The sequence below is a fragment of the Topomyia yanbarensis genome, chromosome 2 (assembly GCF_030247195.1).
Source record: "Topomyia yanbarensis strain Yona2022 chromosome 2, ASM3024719v1, whole genome shotgun sequence".
NCBI classification, from domain to species: domain Eukaryota; kingdom Metazoa; phylum Arthropoda; class Insecta; order Diptera; family Culicidae; genus Topomyia; species Topomyia yanbarensis.
The window spans coordinates 327,590,002-327,598,597 of NC_080671.1; the positions used below are offsets into that span (position 1 = coordinate 327,590,002).

At 37.3% G+C, this 8,596-nt stretch overlaps 1 protein-coding gene across 1 annotated transcript in view; it reads right to left on the reverse strand.

Annotated features, from left to right (window-relative positions):
* LOC131683830 (facilitated trehalose transporter Tret1-like) overlaps window positions 1-7,938 on the reverse strand; it is a 51,083-nt gene extending 43,145 nt beyond the window's left edge. The window contains exon 1 of the mRNA XM_058966168.1: window positions 7,472-7,938. The gene's annotated coding sequence lies outside the window, so the exon portion shown is untranslated. The remainder of the gene's footprint in view (window positions 1-7,471) is intronic.
* Between the last annotated feature and the right edge of the window lie 658 nt (window positions 7,939-8,596).

The window sequence follows — 8,596 nt, forward strand, 5'->3', positions numbered from 1 at the left end:
TATTTTTCGTTGGTGCTAGCTACTGACGAGATGAACTTATCCACTGTAACCACTATTCAGGTTATTGTTGTGGTTAGCCCCTGTTTGCTCTTCATGTTAGAAATTACCCGAATCCATTGTAGTTGGAAGCTAACTGTTTTTTTGCCCACTTGGGTCGTCCCAATAGGGTACAACATTATTAATGTGGCTGAGGAACCCTTTGGGCAGGTATGCCATACCTTGCGAGACATCATAAGATGTCTTCCGAAGTATCCACTCGAAATATTGTAGTTATAATTTGAAAACTGTCACATATGTATCTCGCGTTCATAAAGGGTGTACGGAATCAAACTGCATCACTTTCAAGTTGCCATAACTGAATTTTCTGTTGCAATTTTGGGTAAAATTAGTTCAATGTCTAACTTTAAGCACGTCGTTCCCTGCTGCTTCTTTAGTTACTATCGAAGAAGATTCCTTCATCCAAGGAAGTATCGCCTTTACGAATGGACATACTGAGCTAGGGCCAGAGACCCCGAGCTCTAGCGGGCCCCATGCTCAGGACAGACACAAAATTATCGAAAATGGAGTATTTTGCAAGGGGTCAACTACAAGTCATTTTATTCCAGTTTCTTTGCATCAGGAATATTGTACTGCTTACTAGAGTGGGAGAAAAAATAGATTCCTTCTCCGAGTAACTTTTTGGGTTCCATTTGGGCTCTAGAACAACTGTGCAAATTCTAAGTTCGATCGGTGAAACTATATTTTTACGCCCACTCTTTAAAGTTTACAAAGGATTTCGTATGGTGAAGTAGATTTTCACAAAATAATTCCAGCAACAGCAGTGGTGCTAGGAAAATCGAATATGTTATCAATGTTCAGAACATCAATCGGTTTCTGCTTAATAACTTCTTCCACAAGCGTCATATCGTTTCGTAGTCTTCGGGACTCAGATTCCTCGAAAAATTACCTATAAAAATCACACATTGATGTATTTTTAGTATGGAATGGACAACTCCTGGAGAACTTATTTTGTGAAAGTCAACTTCCCCATACGAAATCCCATGTAGACTTGAAACCGTGATGGCAAAAATATGGTTTCACCGATCGAACTAAGAATTTGCACAGTTGTTCTAGGGCCCAAGTGGGATCCAGAAAGTCACTCGAAGCAAAATTTTTATTTTTTTTCCTTATAACCGTGTCCCACTCTACTGCTCACGTTCATGTTTAGAATAACGCTGTTGTAAGTTCGGCTTTCTTAAAAAAGGATTCTTGTGAAATACGACCGATTTAGGACGTTCGAAAGTTTAATGCTATTAATATATTTTAACTAGATTTTCTAAGATTCTCACCCCAAATTTCACCACATACAGGGCGCCAACACTTATTGGCTTAAGCTGTGTGGCCCACTTATTTGCCATTGATCCGGTTAAGATCTGTGGCACAAAACGGCAAACATATACCTTGTCAACGAGAAGATAGTTGGGTAAAGCAGACTGAGGGAAGGTCACCCGATACGAAGTTGAGCCTACATAAGTCCTTATTACGTTAGCTGTGACTGGTGTTGAATACAATCGTCTTCACTGGCTGAAGTATGGGTTCTTAAACTAGCCAACCCCATGCTTAATCAGATTCGCGCAAAACTGAATTCGTCTCGGTGACCACACCGTCGATCTCAACTTCTTTTGTAAGTACTTACACGCGCCATGCTCACACACTTAAAAATATTTACATCTCGCAAGATGCACATAAAAGGAGCGTCCAATTCATTTGAATTTACATTCTAGAACATGTAAAAATGCGCTTTGTTCACAATTTTCCATCTCCAAAACTGAAAAAGAATACCAAAGCAGCCAGCAAAAAGATGCATAATTGATACCCTACCAAGGGCGCCAGAAGACTACGATACGGTTCTGTTAGTCCAGAATAAACAACGAACCCGACAAAGATTTTAAATTTTAACAAAAATTGCGAAAAATATTGCTCGTTTTATCAGTTTCGTAGGAACAAGGGAAACGGAAATGTAGTCATGGTCAGTGAAGCAGGTCGCCTTTTTAAAGCTGTAGCAAAAATCGTAGAGTAAACTAGATCAATTATCATCGAGAAGATAAGCCTATGCCGTAGCATATAAATTGAAGTCTCCTCGATGCCAGGAGGAGTTCCGTAATATCTTAAAGTTGCCGGTCAAACCAATCCTGCACTAAGTTGCATCGCTTGTTGAAATGTCACATGGTTTTTGGTGTTCCTGGAAGCGTTGGAAACTCTTTGTTTCTTCTGAATTGACCAGGTGCTGTTTGCTTCGGATTTGTGACAGAGCTTTTCTTGCTGGTATATTTAGCGGCCTTTCAAAAGAGATAAAAAAATTTTGTTACGAAGACTCATTTACTTGTAATTGTTGCAATACTGCATGCATGACGCGCGGTACAAACAACCGATCATGCAGACGATCTAGTTTTAAGGTCCGGTACGACTGTCACTCAAAATCTTCGCTTACTGGAGCAAGGGGTCATGGAAACAGACAATCTCGTCCTGCAGTAGATCCGCGCATGCCAAGTTCGAATCATTAACTACACCATCGATCTCAACTTTGTGAGCGGGCATGTAAACGCGTTAGTTCTTCATTAAAGTTTTGTCGCCACTGACGTCATTTGTTTGCTTTAGACAAAATATCACAAACCTGAGCATATCTAGTCGAACTTTCGAGATATCTGGCGCAACTGAATATTTCTGCGTCTTGCGGAATATCAGAATACTTGGCAGACTATATTTGATCCGAAAGAAGATCGGATACAATCGAACCCAGTTCATTAGGTTTGATTTTAAATATAAGCTCGGATTTTTGGCGACAAATCTTGTTTGACATCCATTTTAGAATCATTTTAGTCAATTGAGGAGTACACTTAATATACGGTACAATGACACGACCCACCTCGAAAAAAGTCCCCATGCAAAATTTGAGCCCAATCAAAAAATAATGTCATGGAGTGTCGCGATCTGGTGCAATGTTGAAAAAATGTCTTTGTGGTGCAAGGACTTTTTTTGAATTAAGATGAGACTTGAGTTTGGAAATGCGGTTTTTTGTATGCCAAATGTTTTGGAAATCTATAAAATGTCAAAATCTGGTGTCAATTCGAAAAGAAACAAGTTTTTTGATTTTTATTTGAAAATCTCAGTTTAAAAATTAAAAATACCAGACAGGCAAGTTTCGTCAAAAAAAAAATTATGAGAAGATACAGGATCCGTTGATTCATGCAGTTCTAATACATTTGGCATAGAAACTAAATTAAAAGCAGCCTTTTTAAACCCCAGTATCAACTCAAATCTAGAGTTTTTCAAAGTTTCATAAAGGCTATCTTAAAACAAAATTCAGGGTGGCAGTAGATCTCGACGTTTCGCTACATCCTAAGCCATTTAGCATACAAAAATCGAATTCAATTTTTGAATATTTTTAAGGCCCTTTTGTTTTTTTTTACTGGTGAAAATGTTTGCATTTTGGCCGTTTTGCGCAGCTCCTTAATCGCGTCCGAATGAGCTAAACTTTCTTTTTGTTGAGGTGCGTACGGTTATTAAATTCGATGAGCACCTGTTTTTCGTACATGCCATTTGCACTCTAATATACAGTCGTCTGAATAGATGCTCCCTCCGTCGCCTTCAAACACCTAGCGTGAGCTGACTGATTTCCTAAGTATACCGTAACAGATTTGTGGATGGAATGTACATGACATGAGCGACAGTCAAACATGAATTAAGTAGGGAGTAGGTGGGCCATTTCCATGTACCGTAAACTGGGGTGACTTTGATCATCGGGGTGACTTTAATCACTCGAAACTTTTTCCGTAGATCGCTTATTAAACCAGAATAGTCTACCGAATCATTTCAATTTGAAATGATTTTTACTCTAAACTTATAAAATACTGATTTGTTGTACTTTTTGAGTATATTGTTCGGTTTTTGGGTACACAAACTACAAAAAACCGAAATTTGACTTTACCCGATTTTTAAGAAGCTTCGTAAAGTGTCTATTTTTTATAAAACAAATATATCTCAGATTTGAGCAAGAGTAATAAATTACAAGCGAGTTTTTATTTTCCTTTAGATTGGGATATGCTAAATTTAGTATTAAGAGTTTGTTTATTTTTACTACGTTTTTTGTGAAACTAGTTGTCAATTATTTCAAATTATTTTAAGCTATAATTCGCAACATTTTTTTATTGTTCAATATTCCAACGTGTTAAAATGGATGAAACTTTTTGTACATTGATAAAACACTGAAACAAAACAATTTTAGTCGTTTTGAAGGTTTTCAGAATCTTTTATTCTAGTTGGACACAAATTATACGAATTTTGGTTACCCGAATTTTACAGTACATTGAAATCTTTGTATAATACCAATTAACATCTATTTAACACTGAGTATCTTTCCAGAATTAGTTCAAACAAACATTTGAATAAAAAAACACTGACATCAATAACATAATGTGGGTGAACATGCAGGTTATCAAAGTCACCCCGGAACACGAAAACGGACTTCAACATGAAATCATTTTTGAAAAAAAGCTGTAAGCGGACAATTTTAAGTAAAACCATCCAATCTTGTTCTTCATACATCAGTACATGGTTTAAAATATTAAACTTGAAATAAATGTGTTGCGTCTAAAAATATGTGATGATTACTTCGAAAAGTGATCAATGTCACCCCGGTTTACGGTACACAAATTATTATTTGAATGTCGAACTGAAAACGAAACCCTAAGTGAACATCAAAGGGGCGCGAAACTGAGGCTCAAGGGCGCCAGAAAACCACGCAGCGGCTCTAGCTATGCTAATGAAATATCGTTAAAAAGTAAAAAAAATCGAAAAAAATACTGAAAATTTGAATACCAGCCACAATTCCTCTAAGTCAGCAATGGTGACGGCTCTAGAAAAAAATTCAGGAGGGATCGGAAATGTCTATTTTTAAAATGAACATTGTAGAATACGTTATACGTAATAATTTCATTTAAGAGGTAGGGTTTTTTAAAAAAAATCTTATTCCAAATTTTTATTATATTTTCATTTTAATATTATTCTAGAATGTTCTATGAAGTCTTGAAAATGAACTAAAGAATGGTAGGTGACAGTAACATCTAAATGTTCAAATTTTTAATTCTGTCGTAAACACACTTACATAGGGTTTTCTTTGTAATGGCTTATATTTTTACATTTCTTATAAAATAAATGTATAGAATTCGGTCAAACTTTCAAGCTTTTCTAAATTAACAGATTTTTTTTACTGAAAAAATGTTCCTTGTCGCAAAAAATCAAGGCATCGAAAAAATCCCACGTTGGTTTTGGGCTCCGGGACAAAAAATATCGGGAGATAGATTTCCAACCGTGAACCCCTTCCAAAAACGCATCTTTAGAAAATTGCCGCACAGCCAGTTTTGTACTTAACCCTCCGGAAGCCGCACAAATGGCATACTGAAAGTGCACCCGCTGGTGCCCTAAGACAATTTCGCTAGATTTTAAGATCAGCGTGCACTCGGTGCACTAGCGCGACTGCCGGAAGGTTAACAATTAGTATTACAAATCTCAAATTTACAAGATTTCAATTCTGCCTATTTTTGTGCTTTGGTTTGAAATGGTTTTAAGTTTGAAACTAATTTAACATTTCTCAACAAGTTGAAAATTTTCGGGGGAAGGTTCGGACCCCCAGAACCCTACCCTTGGATCCGCCACTATCAGTAGTATCCAAACATCAACACTAAGGCCAATGATAAAGGTTCCACCACAGCAATTATTATAAAGAACGATTTGGCAATTTTCCACACAAACAGGATTCCGTTGAATATCATTAGACACTCCGATTATGTCACAGATATTATCACCCATTATTTTATCATTATAATCAATCCAGAATGTCATACTCCTAACGTTTCCTCTAGGTAAAACATTTAATTGCAGTGATGAGATAGGTAAAAGCTTTTTCTGACACGGATGCATTGTTAGAACAATTTACCATTTGTGCAGATTTTTAATATGTAAATGACCTAAAATGATATAGTATTTTCATTTTTTTTTATTATAGAGTATTTTAACCATAGGGTCATTCGCCTCCTTTCGGGTTAGAGAAATCTGTTTCGAAAAGATCTCTAACGCTATGTGCGAGGGTTGGGAATCGAACCCAGGTGAGCTGCGTACAAGGCAATCGATTTAGCACTATCTCCATCCCCCATTTGATTTTTCCTAAATAGTGTAAATCAGCGGTTCTCAACCTTGTTTGCTCCGCGGACCCCTTCGAAATTATCCTGGGCAGTCGTGGACCCCCACGGCTTAACATCGATTTATATGCTGTCAATATAATATTTTCAGTCTGATACGATAAAAAAACTTGAAGTTTCAATATCCGTCCGGAAAAGATTTTCCTCTTCGCGGACCCCCAGCAACGACTTCACGGCCCCCTAGGGGTCCGCGGACCCCAGGTTGAGAATCACTGGTGTAAGTGGATGAAACGAAACAATTTGTAGTGATACACAAACCAGTAAAAAAATTTAACTTTCTGTGTTCATATATGGGGACAACTTAATGATATCTATTATATTTAATCCATTTTGCTGAGCCTAACTACTGAATAAACGCAGATGTTAAAATCATAGATTTTTTTCTTTTTCGAAAGCCAATCTTGTTTATTATAAGTTAATACAGATAATAATCACACCTCGTTAGCGTTATAGAAAACGAAATGACGATGTACGTTTTCCAAAAAAACATTTTGTTAAAGTTTTTTTAACATTTCGCAACCCAGGTGGGAATCAGAGGCACCGATGAACTTTCCTACTGCACAAGAAATTCTTTATTATTACCGAAACATCGTTTTTGTAGTAAAGTAGAGAAAAAAATTTGTTCATCAATTTATTTTCAATATTTCAAATGTACCTGCTTCAAGGTTACCTTAAACGAAACGTTGTTCGCCCTCCCCACGCAAGTATCTACAACCAAAAGATCATGGGGTCGTATCCGACCCCACCTGATCTGCGGAGGGTTGAGCAGCATATGAATAATTTTATCGCGCATTAAAAATCTTTGGGGTCGATTGTGATGGTATGAATTCACGAGAAGCTGCAGAACGCTTTACACAATTGTTATAATAATCATGTCACGAGTAGTAGCAATTGCCACTAGTTTCTTTTATTATGGTACTATATCGCAATTGATATTTGAACTCCGCGCATATTTAAATATTATGTAGGTTAAATAATCGCTATGACCGATTTTATTGTATACAGGTATACCAAGCATATTCTATGTGGTGAACGCTCTCCCATCCATACTCACAAAAGCTGAGTAACGTAGTATGTCTCCTCAATTCAAACCAATATGACACTAGAATTCACACTAGTCGACGTTTTCCATAATTACAAAACACTCCCGAAAAATCCAAAGCTGTTCTAAACAATCAACAACACCGTTCCGCTTACTCACCCCTAAAACGTCACTACAAAAAATCATAACTTACGTCACTAAACAGCTTCTCAACTCGACGTACTTCGCAACACCTGCCCAAAAACACACTTTCAAAAGCACCCCAAACGCCTCCAACGATGTGTATGACACAATCCAATTTCAATATTCCACGACACTTAGCTCGTAAATTATGTTACTAGTGCTGTAAACCTCACACACTTTCACAATAGTAGGATTGTAAGATTCACTAAATTCCACTTTTGTTATTCTTCAAAACTTGAATTCCCTTATCGCAGCTAACCATTCAAGTTATGCTACTCCTCGTCAATAATTATTCACAATAGGACACATAGTAGCCTTCCTCGTGCCATTCGAGCATCTACTGTTTCCCAACACTGCCGATACCGGCCGTTTTAAGATCCCAGATGCAGCAGGGGTGCAAATGGTTCACGCGCGCATAAGCAGCACTTGTTCAAAATTTACAACGTTTTCACACGATCGCGTACAAGCTGCGACTGGTTGCGCCGTCGCCGAGAGTGGAGTATTTCAGTGCATTGTTGGGTTTCCCGCGTCGAGCTCCATCGTTTCTGATATGAAGGTGTACAGTAGTATCCAAATCGAACTCCCCGTCGAATGAATAGGGGCTCTCCCGAGACGCGATCGCGACGAAGCTTCAAAAGCTCAGGTGTACAGTATGTCTCATAATAAGAGTCAAACCTATATTAAAAGCATTTCATTCATATGTTACTGTTTTAATTGCCATAAATTTCTACTGCATTTCATTCAATGCTGTTCAAAAAAAACACTAATAATCTGTTCTAGACTGTTTATATGAAATTTGTGTGAATATTTGAGAAGTCGCATCATATATGAGTTTTAAAAAAGCCATAACACCTAAAATGTAGTGGGTAATTTTCCGTTTATATACGAAAACTGTCAGAATGAACGATGAAACACAAGAGAATTTGTTTTAGGTGTTATGTCTGTTAGTTTGTTAATATTTAAGTCCCAGGTTGGCGGCCTCAGTAAAGTTGTTTGCAAAGAGAAACGGTACAACTTTGCCGAAGGCACCGTATAAAATAAAAATCAGTCTTCAGGGAAATCATTCATCACTAAACCGAAAACATAATTGGTGTTGACTTTTGCTTAACGGGCCGTACACAAATGACGTAGCTTT